The following is a 15413-nucleotide window of genomic DNA, read 5'->3' on the forward strand; positions in this document are numbered from 1 at the left end:
GGCTAATCCTGTGTGGCTGATCTCACCTTTAGGCTTTACCAGTTTATCTTGCTGAATTTTCGCGAATGGGCTATCCCAAAGCCAAGTGAGTTTATTTTATATTGTTCTCGATTGATTATTCTCATTTATTATTTTCTTATGATGTTATTGCTTATTTTTTAATTCAAATTATAGATTTTTTAATAATTAAAAATCTGAAATTCATAATTAAGTAAAGAGTAGTTTTTGCTTATCAATTTTACAAAATCTAAAACAATCAAGAGTAAGGCCTTTCAAATGTAGACAAGTCTTCGTGATTACCTTTTTTTCTCCTTTAAATAAATGGAATATCTTGAATTTATCACTTTTTGTATACAATTCTTCTCAACTTATCACTCAATTCAATCATTTCTCTTAACAATTTTTTTTTTTTATAAATGAGAGAATTAAATTCAAAACTTTTTACCTATAACCTCTTCCACGTTAATCCTCCACCTCACTGGAACTATTTGGACTGAGGCATCTCAGCGGCCTACAGGGCTACAAGCCAATGAAGAGGAATCGTACTATGCAGTTGTCTCTGCCTGAAAAAAATTATGCATTTGTTTCTTTTTCAAGGTAATCTTTATCTTTTCCGAGCTCAGGAAAATTTGGATCCAAGGCTGTTGCTGTCCAGATTAAGACATCCTAGCCTCTTGCTAAATAAATATCCAAGTCTAACTTAAAAAAATAAATGAATTAATAAATTTCCCACATCAAATGCGCAGCCAAAGCCTTAAGAGGAATTCTCACGTTCCACTGTCTTCCACTAACGAGAGACGGAACTGTTATGACATCAAATACAAGCTCAGGCCCCGGTAGGGTCACAAATAAGACAAGTCGAATTGAATTTTGATTTAATTAAGTAAAGTTTTGATTTCGAGTCGAATTCAAAATTGATTGAATTTTGATTGAATTGAATTTTGATTTAATCGAATTGAATTTTGATTCAACTCAATTTTGTCAGAAGCTCGAGCTTAATAAATTTTCAATATAAAGTTCAAATTTGAACTCGATTTTAAATTTGAGTTGAGTCAAACTCAAGTTCGAGCATAGTTGAACTTAAGAAAAAAATAATTATTTTATTTTTTAAAAATAAAAAAATTTCCTTAATAAATAATAAATATTAGAGATGTATATGTAATTTTACAATATATATATATATATTGAATTTGACTTGATCAGTTTGAGGTCAACTCGAACTTGATATTGATTAAACTCCAATTAAATTTTGATTGAATGACTCACGAGTGCTCGCAAACAATTTAATTCATTTACAACCCTGCATCCAGGCACCAATAATTAGTGGGTTACTGGCTGAAAATCCTAATGTAGAAGTCCTTAATAATGACAAGGACCTATCCCATCTCCAAGCCCCCCACAGATGCCATCTTTTAGATGCTGTGGGGCGGGAAAAAGGAAAAGATGAAAAGGAAAGGCATATTATTACCTCAGAAAAAAAAAAAATATATATATACTAGTAAAAAAAAAAAGGAGAAAAGATATCATAGTTTTAGAAGTGCATTATTCTTTTTTCGCCCGTCAATTTCAATGTGAATTTAGAGCTTGAAAAGATCTCTTTTTTTTTTTTTTATATTGATCCTTTGTATTCTTATAAGGCTTTATCGATAATATGTCTCAGTTTACAGTGTAACTACACAAGAGAAGGTAGAAAGTGTATATACTACAACTGACAACGTTAAATGTATGATAACAAATCTTAATTTGAATTTGAATTCTAAATTTTATACATGTATCATGTGTCAAGTATTTAAATTTGATTTTGTGTGCATAGTAGATATAAGATTAATTAATAAAAGGAAAAAACTTTAAAATGTCCCTAGCATTTTGTCAAAAAAAATTTTCGTCATTCATTTAGTTTTACATTCCTTACAAATTCAAGTTAGCAAAATTTGATTCCAACTTTTAGTCTAAAATTACAACTTGACCCAAATGCAGTCATTTTTCTTATGTATGAAAAGATTAGATCTACTTTTTCTTGGGTAAAACTGAATATAGATAGAGTAAAATCTTACTTTTTTAGGAAAAAAATGAATACGATTCAAGTTAGATCATACCTTTTCAGCGATAGAAATGAATATCGATTGAATCACTTGTTTAACTACACATAGGATCTAACTTTTTTGCTACTAAAAAAATGATTATGTATGGATTACATAATGGATTCAGGGTAAAAACAGTAAAAAAAACCTAGATTTGGACCAAATCTTACCCATTTGACTTTATAACTAATGTAAAGTTACTATTTTAAAAATAAAAGATGAAAAATTCATTTGATGAATTATGAAGGACGTTTTGAATGATTTTCTCTCGATAAAAAAGAATCCTTATTGTAAAGCTCTAAAAATATGTTTTTTTTTTTTCAACTTTTTACTCCAAGATAAATTTCCCCAGGCTCTTTTATCACCAAATACATCTAGACAAACAGCTACTATATAGTAATAAGAAGACCTCCTTTTATACTTGTATTAGAGGTGGCAAAATGGGCGGGATGGGCGGGATTTGATTGGGTTTGAGATGGAGCCGAGTCATATGAGTTTTGGCCCAACCTTACCCATATGTGTTTTGGGACTAACTTGGGCGGGATCACTTTGGGATGGGTTTAGATTGATCCCGCCCAATACCCAAATCTATTTTCTACATATTTTTTTTCTTTAATTCATTTTTTATTTTTATATAACTTTAATATTTTTGTTTTATTAAATTTCTTTTAGTTTTATTAAATAAACATGCAAGTGTTTTATACTCAGGATTCCCACAAAAAATTGGATTAACAAATAAAGGAAAAGATAGATATACAGCCATATTCTAACATATATCAAGATGACCAAGGCACTTAGGGTGTTGAATATTTATCCTCGTCATTGTCCAAGGATGATAGGTCTAAACTAACTGAAATGTTGGAAATTCTTGTGGATAATGACTAGGAAGACTGCTAGATTATATTTGCTCGTATGACTATAAAAATTGTTAAAGATAATTTTTTAATCTAAGACTCCGTTTGGATTGGCTATTTTTTCAAAAAACAAGTTTTTCAAATATAATGTTACAGTAATATACAATAACTCAAAAAACATCCCATCCATATTAGTATATCAAATATTTCAAAAAAATTTTATAGTAAAAATTTTTCATATACACTGATACAATAAAATATTTCAAAAACACCCCAAAAAACAGCTACTCCAAACGGAGCCATGTTATTTGAGCCCAATGGGTACTCAAGTATTTCCCAAAATTTCCCATCAATTAATGGGTACAATTGGGATTTGTCCCATTTTAAACCCAATACCAAATTCCAATACCCATCCCGCCCAAAGTCCCCATGGGCATGGGTAACCCATTGGGACTTGGGACAAATTGCCACCTCTAACTTGTATTTACACCGATACTTGTATTTACACAGTAAGTGGTCTTAGTGGTGCGATTACACTGCTAAAATGTAACCCTGCATTTTGGTACATGCAACACATCCTAGTGGCTAGTGATCAAGGCGCTTAATTATTAATACTATTGTATTTCACACTGATGCTAGCTACTAACCACTACCATTCTTCTCACAGTCTCAACCCCCATGAAAATTGTTGGAGATTATTGTAGAAATTCTCTTAATGCGGGCATAATTAGCAGATAGGATCCAACTTGGTCCACCTATAACCCCCCCAACCCAAATAAGGTGCGACTTCTTGCGTTGTCAGGCCATAGGACCATTGCACCCTCTTGGAGGACCTTGCACCTGGTCCATAGCACTTGTACTCCCCGTAGAACACCGTCCTGGAGCCCAAGATTAGGCGTAGCTAGACGCTTGTTCATTTAATCAGCATGTATACCCTTCAGCGGATCAACCACATTAGTTTCCAATTAAGTATAGTAGGATTGATCGATTACCAGAAGGCCGCAGCCAAAATCTAATGCATGAGATATTGAAAACTTTCCAATATAGATTTTTTTTGTTTGGAAGAGCTGCCCCAGTCATCCCATCCCTGAGGCATAATCACGTTTGACATGTAACAAAGGGCGAATACGACCCTGGAGTAAGCACCCCATGGTCGTCCCAGTAGGGCACTTTTTGCCCCGCTAACTTTACAACCCACAAAGATGAAGCCTGTTTCCTGAGATGATGATTGCCTAGGTTGGGAAGTTATTGCCCCATTTCCTTGAGAAACTGAATGCAAATGACATTTCTGCATAACAAGATTTAGCCGTAGACATTAGACAAACGCTAAAAATCCAGTCCATGATGCTCATTCCGGTCATGGTACCTTGAAGACTCAAGCGGCATTTCCACATCTGAAATCAGTGTCCCCTTCGATGTAGCAGTTTCTGTGTCATCCAACAGTGTATCCTGGTGAGATAGAATTCTACATGAGAAGAATGATACCCTATCGGCCGAAGCCCTCAGTGCAACTGCTTTGGCTCCCGGGCCATGAGTGTTCTATTCTAGCAAAAGAATCATGTGGAAAAATCATGAGTGTCACAGTTTTAAGAGGTTCAGCTTCAATTTTCCTTTTCTTTAATAAGTTCGTAAAGGTTCACCTACATTTTCCAATCATCTTTTTATCTCACATATATCAAATTGTTAGGGTAATTTTTCTTAAAAAATCCAGAAAAATGCAATCCAAACAAAGGTACTAGTGTCCCCTTCGATGTAGCAGGTTTGATGCCACTCAGTGTTATGAAGGCTTTGTTTGGCGGCACAGCAATTTTTTCTTTGTAGGTTCCAGCGTTGACCAGTATATAAACATGGTGGGAATTATTGAACGGTTCAGCATCAATGGCATCTTGTATTCTGCGGTGATCTCCTTTTCCGGACTGGTCGACGTTCATAACAATGCTGGCCGTCGAAGTCCCATTACAGAGAAAGGATAAAAATGTTGAAAAGGAAGATGACAACAGTAGTGTAAACAAGAAGCACCGTTTTTATTCCTGAACGAAAGATCATGAATACGTGTTTGTTTGTACTAGCACTACTAGCTACGCAGGTGAATTATTTATAACTGATGAACTTTTCAAGGGCATTTTGCAGAAAAAGACTCCGGTTCATTGAACCAGGATCGACAATGGTCCATGTAGCCATTCCGTTTATATGATGCCAGAAATGGGAAATAGTCCTTCTTCTTTCAAAAGGACAAAAGGTTGATGTCATCGTGTCATGTTTTGCTACATACAATTGAAGCAAGCAAGTTTGAGTACTTGTGGCTTGCAACCATACCATTGCGGGAAAATAAAGGTAGGTTCCCTTGACATTGAGTCAATAAACCAAAAAAAAAAAAAAGGATTCCGTTCACAATTCAAATCAGATTATATCAACTTGGTTCGATCTAAATTGTTCATTTCAAATTTAGAATGATATTTAGAATGATTTAGATCAAACCGGACTGATGTGATTCGATCTGGCTAACGTCATTTTATCGAGCAAGCGACCGATTTAATTCCGGGATCGTTCTTGAACAATGAACTGGCCAAGTTCATGGATCTGCAGCGACAGTGGCGATTGGATTGGGAACTCATCAATTCATGGATAGGACTATGCACATTTTCTGGGCTTGGGCTTTGTTTACCACGTGGCCACGTCTTGATCATAGGTCTCTCTCATTGACTCCTTGTTACTAATACTAAAATATTTTTCCAGTTCTACCATTTTTTTCCAAGAAACTTGTCGGTCTCCGCATTCTTTCTCAGCTTATACTACTGCTTTTCTTTCTTCTGTCTCAACAAGAGGGGAGATCAGCAGATATGGATCTTTTACCTACCTAGAGTCGTAATCTTCATCTGTTAACAATGGCGATTTCTTGTTTTTCATTTCGCATTTTCTGCAAGATATATAAGAAGTAAGCTAACTCTGTGAAGAAAACTCGGACAGGATGAAGTTACATTCTTCTTCTTACCTTTGCACAGCTCAAAAACCACTCGAGTTAGCTGGTACTTAGCACCCATAACTAGTTTGTGCATATTTCAAAGAAGATGGAAGCCAGGAGGCCCAGGACAGAAATTTGGACCGAGAAAGATCGACGGAACGCAACTTCTGTTTTTTCTTCTTTTTTGTGTTCAACTTGACAAGGGTAATAAAACTTGATCATCCTAAATATCCTTACAATTTTGCCAACTACACACTAGCTTGTAACTGTGTTAGAGTAAATGCTTCGACCCTTGAAAGTTGAAACTCTTCTCCGAAAGTTTTTTTTTTTTTTTTCTTTTCTTTTGGTTCCTTTTGATTTTTGTCAAAAAAAAATATGAGGGGATTGAATGGTATTGATGAACGGCAAAAGAAACTAGTATGAAAGTCCTCTCCGGCACAAGCAGTTGATAGAGTAATCGACATTGGCTTTGAATTCGGATCACTTAGCACTTAATATTTAAAAGTAGTCACTCCACCACATATCAATTCTGTCTGAAATGTCGGCCTTAGCTGGGAAGGCTTCTGTAGAAGACGTGATGATGCACTTCTGGAAGTAGGGACTGCAATTTGGTACATGTCGTTGCTCGCTCAGAACTCCCCCTAATTGTGCTCTAAATTCTGCTATTGATAAAACACTTTTCAAGCTGTTTCCTCTTGGGACATAGCTCCTAACCTCATACAGCGTCGAAGATGCCCGTCAAATTCATGTCACCATCCTTTAAATTTTCTCGTCTGGAAGTCACTTGTCCGCACGTTCCAGTTCGACAATATCTTCAACAGCAGCAATCGGATGGCGGGGCGTAACGAACCACAAGAAAGATGAAGCGAGGAATCAAATAATTTTGGGGTTATCACTTTGGTTTTCTCCCCGTAGTGCACACCTTTTTCTTTTTTTTTTTAAATAATTTGTAAGTGAGAGGTTTTGAACCAAAAGTTCCTACTTGCAATTTCTCACGTCTTATCATCTTATTCAATCATTTGACTACTCGTGGTGCACTTTAACGAAGCCATGGTCATTTCTCTTCTTTTTTTTTTTTGATAGAATCACTCCGATCACGATTGGAGTCTAAACATATTTCCGGAATCATAGACAGAGGGTTTCTTGCACATCCAAGACCTTTTGTTGGAAAATGCTCTATCCTTACCGACTGTTCTAATGAATGTTAGCACAATGCCATGGTCATTACCACTAGGTGATATACACCGAGCTTTTCATTAATCACTTATGGCAAAATCTCTTTTCTTTTCCATTTTCTTGGGATCCTCTTCTTTTTGCTCCCCCACCCCCACAATAGATTTGGATAAATACAACTTGGCCCGGCTCCTTATTTTTTTGTTTCACGATCTCAACTTAATTTGATTAGTTTTACATTAAAATTCCTGTCTGTAGACTTCATTGATGGAAAATCATATGAACTACTCAAATGATGATGTGCTATCACAGTCCGTTGATCAATTAAATGGTCCAAATTTTAGTTGATGGTCCTCGCAACAGCTGGATTGATATCATATTAATTTCATTTCTCTACTGAATTTACAGTCATCATCAATTTACGAAGGACACACATATGATTATGAACACTCAATCAATAATATTTCTTTTTCCCTTTTAAATGAAGGACCATTAATTTTCCTCCCCTGTATAAAACCTACAGCCCTACAGGCATCGTTATCATTAACCATATAGACTAAGGGGCGAAGCCCGGTGTCCACGTGGACGTGGTCGTCCTCCGCGTGGCGGCGTGGGATTGGTTTGATGGTGACGTTGGCTGAATGCATTGGTTGTCGAGTGTTCTCGTTGCACCCGATCCTTCCTCCCTGCGTGGTCGTGCTTTTGTGTCTTTCGCTGGCACTGTTTTCCGCTGCTCTGCAGGGGGTTGGTTGACAGCCTCCTCTGTACCGGCTCCACCCACTCCAAGTTTTTCCTCCTCCTCCACTCTTCTTCCTCTCTGCTGCCGTGTCTTTTGGTCCTGTTTGCATGCGCTGTTCTTTCCTGCCCATCGGGCCCCTCTCTGCTCGCTCGCCCAGCTCCTCTGTACCGGCTCCATCCTGCTTCTGTCCTTCTCCCCGTTTCTTACTTTCTTCCTCGGCCACGAATTGCTTCTCTCTCCACTCATAAAATTATCTTCTCCACACGTCCTTTCTCCAGATAATTATCTTTTTTCTGCTAGGTTGCTCTGCCCACGCATCTTTCCCCCGCTTTCTCTCCCATCCTGCAGCTCCTTCCCCTCACGAGTTACTGTTCCCCTTGACCTCCTTACACGTCTTCTCCACCTGCTCTCTCCTCTTGCCTGCTGACAGATTAGGTTACCGCCATGATGCCCCATTTTGTTGGTTCTCCTTACCTCTCCCTACAATCAACCATTTGTTCTTTCGTTCCTGTTTTGCCGCTGTTGCATCTCCCCTTCCTTGCCCTTTTCGCTGCGCTAGGTAACCTCTCTTCCTCTTTTGTTCATCTGCTTTTATCTCCTTTTCCGCTTCCGTTCCTCTCCTGCTCTCCCCCCCCCCCGATCCCCGATTTCCCTTTTGCATTTTCCTTTGCCCCACAATTGTTGTCCATTAATCCCCCCCAGTTTCCCCCTGCACTCGCCCCCCCCCCCATTTTTGCTGAATCAGTATGTGTTCCCCTTTTGTTTTCTCTAATTTTCCCCATATGCCTTTTGTATGCTGCAGTTACACTATTTCTTTGCTTTCTTTTGCTGTAAATTGCTTATTGTTGCTTGCTGCTTTGTACAGCTGCTTCTCAGCTTTCGTATGGTTTCTTTCCCGCATAATTTTTTTTCCTTTCTCCTCCTTTTGCTTATGCAGACCCATTTCAGCTGATTCGTCTAGCTTGTTCTTCAGGTTTCGCCTGTCTATTGCTACAGGTAATTTCCTTTCTACTTACTTTCGTATCAATCTGTTGTGGTTTTTTTTATTCTTTTTGTTATTATTATCGGTTACTTCTCTGTTTGCTCCAAACCCCCCTCCCCCCTTCATCATTGTCTCTTTTTTCCTGATCTTTCTCTTCAATTATCCGCTCATCTCTCTCATCTTCTTCGTCATTTTTTTTTCTTTCCGATTTTGATTGAGAACAACAACAACAACGAGGATGGTTGGGATTTTTTTGGGTTTCTAATCTCTTCTTCTTTCTCTCTCTAGCCTTTTGGATCTTTTTTTTGTGGGGGTTTAGCAGTCAAATTTTTATATATTAATTTGTATATATCTTTGATGTGGCAGGTGCAAAAAAAATGGAACTGTCTTTTAGCATCCAGCATCGCGATGAGAGTGAGTTTGTTTTTCTATTTCCTTCCTAAGTTATTGCCTGATTTTTGAGCAACTGGTAGTGGAATCCTCTGGAATGTACATGTTAAAGAGCTTTCAGGTTAGAGTTTGGGATCCAAAAAAGCCCTTACTGTCAAGATTTTGCATAGATCCTATGGTTAGAATTTTGGAACCCCATCTCGTGTCTTGATGTTTTATATGGGTTATTTGGAGAAGCAAAAGTCAGAGTTTTTTACTTTTCTCTCTCTCTTTAGAAAGGAAACCCCTTTTCCCCTTTTCTTGCCTAAGGACTACTTCTAGTTTTTTTTTTTTTTGTGAGAAAGAGATGGGAAAAAATTGTCACTTTCTATTTTCTTGTATTTTTTTGTTAACTAATATGCTCCAAGAGATCTAGGATCTTTCAGAAAAATTTGAAGTGTCGTTTTATGTATTTGTATGAATTGATTTATTGTGTTTTCATTTGTTTATTTGTTATTGTTAGGGTATAAATGAAGAATTAATAGGCGAATTTGACGGTAAATTTGCAGGTTTGGAGGGAAAGGATACAATAGAGAAAAATGAAAGCTTCCCAGAATATCATACCCAAGGGTTCTCTCTCTCTCTTTCTGTCAGTGTCCGTTTTTATCTGTTAAATCCACTTTTGATTAATTAAGTTTCAACTATGAATTTTTTTTACTGCAAATATCCTTATGTTAGTATAATTTGCTTTAAATTACTGGTAGTTTAAATTGCTTGGAGTATAATTTTTTTGTATTGAAAAATTTTGAAGTAAGTGATCTTACTTGATGGTCAAAGTAGAACCATACGAGGCCCTGCTGGGATTATTATCAATGGTTTCTTACTACAAACATATTTTTTTTAAGTGTACAATGTTGAGGACTCTTAAATGATAGGGAAGGTGGGTATATGATTTCTGAGGTATAAAAATTGCTAATGAGTCAGGAAATCCTGAAACAAGGTCTCTGACCCTAGGCTTGAGAAATCTTGAAGGTTTCTGAACCTCCCGGTTTGGCTTGCCTCTCCGTGTTCTGTAATTTTGTTTTTCAGAATTAGTTATTTGTATCATTTTAATTTGTCGGTTTATTCCTAATACCAACTTACTATTCTTGTTCCATGTTTTTCCTTCTCATTTTACTTGAAATCTATCCTCTTTTTTTCAAATGTAAATGCATATTTTTCCTTGGCATCGTTAACGCAATATTTTGTGTTGTCTCTTTCTTTTTGGCCGCTTGGCAAATTGATTCGATAATATTCTTAAATCTTAACTGAATTCTTTCTGCATTTAGAAGCTTGATTTTATTTTCTTAAATTTGTTTTCTAACAACCTTCCATTCTTTGTTTGCTCCCTGCATAATCAAATGCCGTTTATTTTTATATGATATTGTGGTTTTTTTTTAATTCTTCTTTTTCCTTTGCTTGCATATAGTTTTGGGATAATTTGTTGTTTATACATTTTCCCCTTTCCTTGCTTTGTTTGTCAAACCTGTATTCTATAATTCTTTAGGGGCCTATTATTGCTTGTAAATGATGGGTTGTCCTGACTACTTGATGTGTATTGTGTATAAATTTGTATTTAATTGTCTGTGAAGATGGCAACTTATGTGCCGTAACCTATTTTTGTTTAGTGGTTTTGTTATTCTGTTTTATTTACTTTAAAATCTCACATGAAAAATGCTTCTTTACTAAAGTGAACAATTCTGATTCGTACACAACTTTTAGGATATTTCTGAATTGTTGAGTCTTGCATCTGTTAGTAGCTTATATTTCCAAAATGCAAAACTTTTATGTGTTTTTGTTTGTGGATTTAGGTGCTTCTTCAAACACTGCATTTGGTTGGTAAACCTCTCTTCTGCACTCCTTCAAGAAGTGATAGCTGGTGTTAACAGGTATGCTTTGTTATTCAATCGTTCGTTTTCTTGTGTTTCACTTTGACATCTCAGTGGCTTTTTTTGCTTAAATTAAAAGTCGATTAAAATCTTGGAGGTTTCGCCATACCCAAGGGACGGACAGTATTATTTTGGATTATAAGTGTTTACTTAGGCCTCAAGAACTCCAAGATTTTAAGTCTTCGAGGCTAGAAATCTTTGTTTTCACTTGAGAGGTTGGATGCCTCCCTTCCACTTCATTCGTGACTTCTTGTACTAAGGCATGAATTTGGGTCTCATATCTATTTGTCCAGCTTATATTTCCAGAATGCAACAACTTTTATGTGGTTTGTTTGTGCGTTTTAGGTCCTTCAAACGCTACATTTTACTAAGGCATGTACAATTGTTTTCTTCTTTTTACTTTGTTTAGTCCAAAGCCTCTGTCTCGCCGAGCTCTTCCCTAAGACGCGCTTCTATAATGCTTTTCTTATTTGCTTTAGCTGGATGACTGGAGATGACAGTTGATAGTGGTGGCTTGCCTTTCACTTTTATCCTAAATTGACCAAAGACACGTCTCACCAGGAGGGAATCTGCTTGGATTATTCTCACCAGTTTTAATGCTACTTAAGTTTGTTTTATGTTTAGCCTTTTTCTCCTTAATTAGGTATGTTTAGTCTTTTGATGTATTGTTGTTTACTTTATGTTTCTTTTACCATGAGATCCTTGTAATTTTGTAGTCTCTAAATTTTTATGAAAATTTTCATTTATTGCACATTATTTAATATTTGATTTGAAATTCATTTGTTAGCTTGCTTATATGCAGTTTCAATGTATTGATGTATTCAAATTTTGGTTCATAGCTTGTTTTCTTCAACATGTATATAAAAGGGGGAATGCAATGCCTCAAGAGGGTGCTTGTGCTGCTGACGCCGCAACATGTGATTGTTTGGAGAGTGTTCGTCCAAGCCTTTCTTAGGTTCCCATTTCATTTACTTTTTCATTCTTTTTAAACGCAGATGTGATTGATTGAAGAAGGTCACTTGCTCTCCCATTTCTTTTCCTTGTTCATCGCCATTCTCCTCTCTCTAAGCCCATCTCTCTGTTTTCTTCTTCATTTTCCTAAATGCCCCCAAAGCCCTTCTATCTCTTTTCTTCTCCATAACCGGCAACATCAGGACCAAAACAGATGGTATTTTTTTTCCTTTCCCTCCCTGAATTTCTCTAGCCTTTTGTGTTTCTTTTTAGCTTTAGTTGTCTAATCTAATCTAATCTAATTGGTATATATTTTTAATATTGCAGGTGAAAATTTTCGAATCTTTTCCACCATTCTTGTGAGACTGAGATTTTTTCCCTTTTTTTTAATTGGGTTCTAAAACACGTGGTTAGCTTTGCTCTTTTTTTTCCCTTTCTTTTGCCTTGTATTCTTCCTTTTCTTGCCATATTTGTATCTTGATTTTGCTGTTGGCCAAAAAGCATTAAAAAGGATTTAATAAATTTGAGAAAGTTTCTTGGAACTTTTCCTGATCTAATGCCTTTATAAGAAATTGTATCTTGATTTTGCTCTTGCCCAAAAAATATTAAAAAGGATTTACTAACAAATTTTATAAAGTTTTTTGCACCCACGTTGTAGTTCCAGAAACCCTATCTCGACATCATCTCCTTCAAATCCCAAAGGGTTGCCGTCTCTTCTCTCGCCGATCCCTTCTCGCTCTCCAAAACAAGGAGTATGGTTGGAAGAATTAAATCCAAAAACAAGGAAATCTGATTTTCTGTCCATGCTTTCTTGGGAGACCGAGGCTGTCAAGAGAAGATCATTATCAAGAAAAATTGTATGTGATTTTGCTTCTTTCAGTTTCATTCTTCCAGATCTCAGTTTTTTCACTATTTTTTTACACGCATTTTTAATAGTTCTCCTGTTACTTATTTGTCCTTTTTTCCCTGCCCTTCTACAGCACCTGTACAAACTTATGTGATTTTCTATTATGTATGGGAAAATTGCTTGGTGTATTTTTTGGTTGTTTTGGATTCATGGGTTGTTCAAAGCACAATGTCTTTGGCTAAAAACTTGGTAATTATTTCTGTGTAACATTTTATAACCTTCTTTTTTTCTATTTGTTTCCATTTTGCATATGAACAATTTATTTTTGCTCATATTTATTGTTGTTCACTTTTTGGGTTGAATTTTATAGGGGTAATGCTTTGTTTTGTATCAGTCAGTCTAAGCCCAAGCTTTGGGCTTTTAGCATAGTTCAGCTTTGGACAGGTAAGCTGTTACACTTTATTTAGCAAAATATCTTAGTCAAATGGATGTGCTTGTATATTAATAATTAGTAGATACCTCTATTGATTAAGAGAAAATGATTAAGTTTCTGTTGATTATCTTTTCTGCTATTTAACTTGCAAACGGTTTCTTTGTGTCCTTATTTAGCATTAAATTAGATGGACACCGGGCTCTTCATGATGGAATTAGGTATTAAATTTATCGACATATAATAAAGCAAATAATGGCCTTCTACTACTTTTAAAGTGCTGATTGTAACCTTTTTTATTTCACCTTTCATTTTAATATAACTATCTCTATGAATGGAAATTTTTTTTACAACGGTGTCTGTATTGTGTATATAATAATGTAATCGAAAATTGTGTATTTGTAGTTATTGCATGTTTTATATTGTAATTGAAGATTGTTCATTTATTATTTGGCTACACTGGTGCAGTATGCCCCAACCTATGAATTGTACAAAAACCTTTGCCCCATACTTTTGCCTTCAGGGATAATTATATGGAAAAAGCTTGTCTGGCATATAGGTGCATAGATAGACACAGATGTTGATGTTCCTGTAAGTGAAAAAAGTTAGCTTAAAATGGGAGGGCTAATGATAAAAGAAAAAAAAACTATGATATACTTTTGGAAAATATGGTAATTGCTGCCAATATTTAACCGTATAAAGTGGATTTTTGCAGTACCACTCAAGAATGCTTCTGCCATCTGATTAACAAAACTACGTGTTTAGTTATGTAGGAAGCAGAATCGGCCATCCTTGAAGCATTATCAAGATCAAAGCCTGGAAGCATATGACCCTGGATACTAGATTTTTGCACTAACAGTAGCTATGCGATCTCTGTATTACCTACTATAAATGTATATCAGCTCTTGATGCTTTATATCTCACGTGGATTTATATCTCACGTGGATGGTGTTATCATGATATTTTTGTTTGGATTGAAATCTTGTACAACTTGGTCAGTTATTTTGTACCAAGAGTTTCCATTCCTTTTGCTACTGATGTATTCAGAGGATAGAATTGTGGCCTATATTAATAATCCTCCTCCTTTTTTGGTCAAATGCAATTTATCCCACTAAAGGTGATATGTAAGCAGAGTTTCTTTTCATCGGATTTCTTTAAGTTACAGGCTAATGAAAACCTTTTTGGTTATTGTATTACACAGTAATGTGTTTTTTGGTCCTTGGGTTAGTTTGAAGTGTAAGATTCTAATAACAAGGAAAAGCCTTGATGCAACACTACACACTGCATTATTTTTTCTTCGGGAACAGGTTTGATATGTAACGAGAACCTCTGAACTGCGGTCTACTGGTCTTAAGTTTCATAAATGTACATTATCTCATGCACTCATCTTTCCTTTTATGGGATTCTAACTGTTGACGTCCATCCAATAATCAAGGGTAGAATTGCATCAAGGCTTGTGTAACTTCCTTTTTCCTTTTTTTTGTGTGTGTTAAGTAGTTGACCATCCCCTATGCTATTGATGTATTGACAGGATACACCCTGCATTAGTAATCCTCCTTCGTTTTTGGTCAAATGCAGTTTATCTCACTAAGGTTGATATGTAATTACGAAAACAGGTGATTGGTTGTATCAGATTCTAATAACAAGGCCAAGCCTTGATGCAATATTACATTGGGCTGTTTTTTTTTTTTTTTTTTTCATTTTGAGCTACAAAGTCACAGGTATTTGTGTACATAAAAAATTTAAGGCAGCATTATACGGTGATATATTATTTTGTTTGCTTTACATATTTACAATGCCCATATAATTACACCTTTCCAGTACAACTGATTTTTCGCTCATATTCCTATATAATATAGCTCCATTTTGTGCTGCTAATTTTCATTCTCCCCTGTGTTACTAGCTAAACGTTAACTGGGCATGTATACCACCGCGCATAGCGCGGTGTTACCACCTAGTCTAAACTTAAATGCAAAAGGGGTCGATTGAGATTGGAAGGCAGCAATAGTAAAATGGATGGAGAGATGCACGCACGTGCGCCTTCGACTCAAATTGACAGCGTATCTCACAGCACAAAGTCGCTTGTCGGAGAGACCT

The 15413-nt window shown here is 36.0% G+C and overlaps 1 pseudogene; it reads right to left on the minus strand.

The window, feature by feature from the left end:
* Positions 1 to 3662: 3662 nt before the first annotated feature.
* On the minus strand, positions 3663 to 7986 carry LOC113714964 (putative pectinesterase 11; annotated as a pseudogene).
* Positions 7987 to 15413: the final 7427 nt, after the last annotated feature.

The sequence above is a fragment of the Coffea arabica genome, chromosome 10c (assembly GCF_036785885.1).
Source record: "Coffea arabica cultivar ET-39 chromosome 10c, Coffea Arabica ET-39 HiFi, whole genome shotgun sequence".
In the NCBI taxonomy this organism is placed as follows: Eukaryota; Viridiplantae; Streptophyta; class Magnoliopsida; order Gentianales; family Rubiaceae; genus Coffea; species Coffea arabica.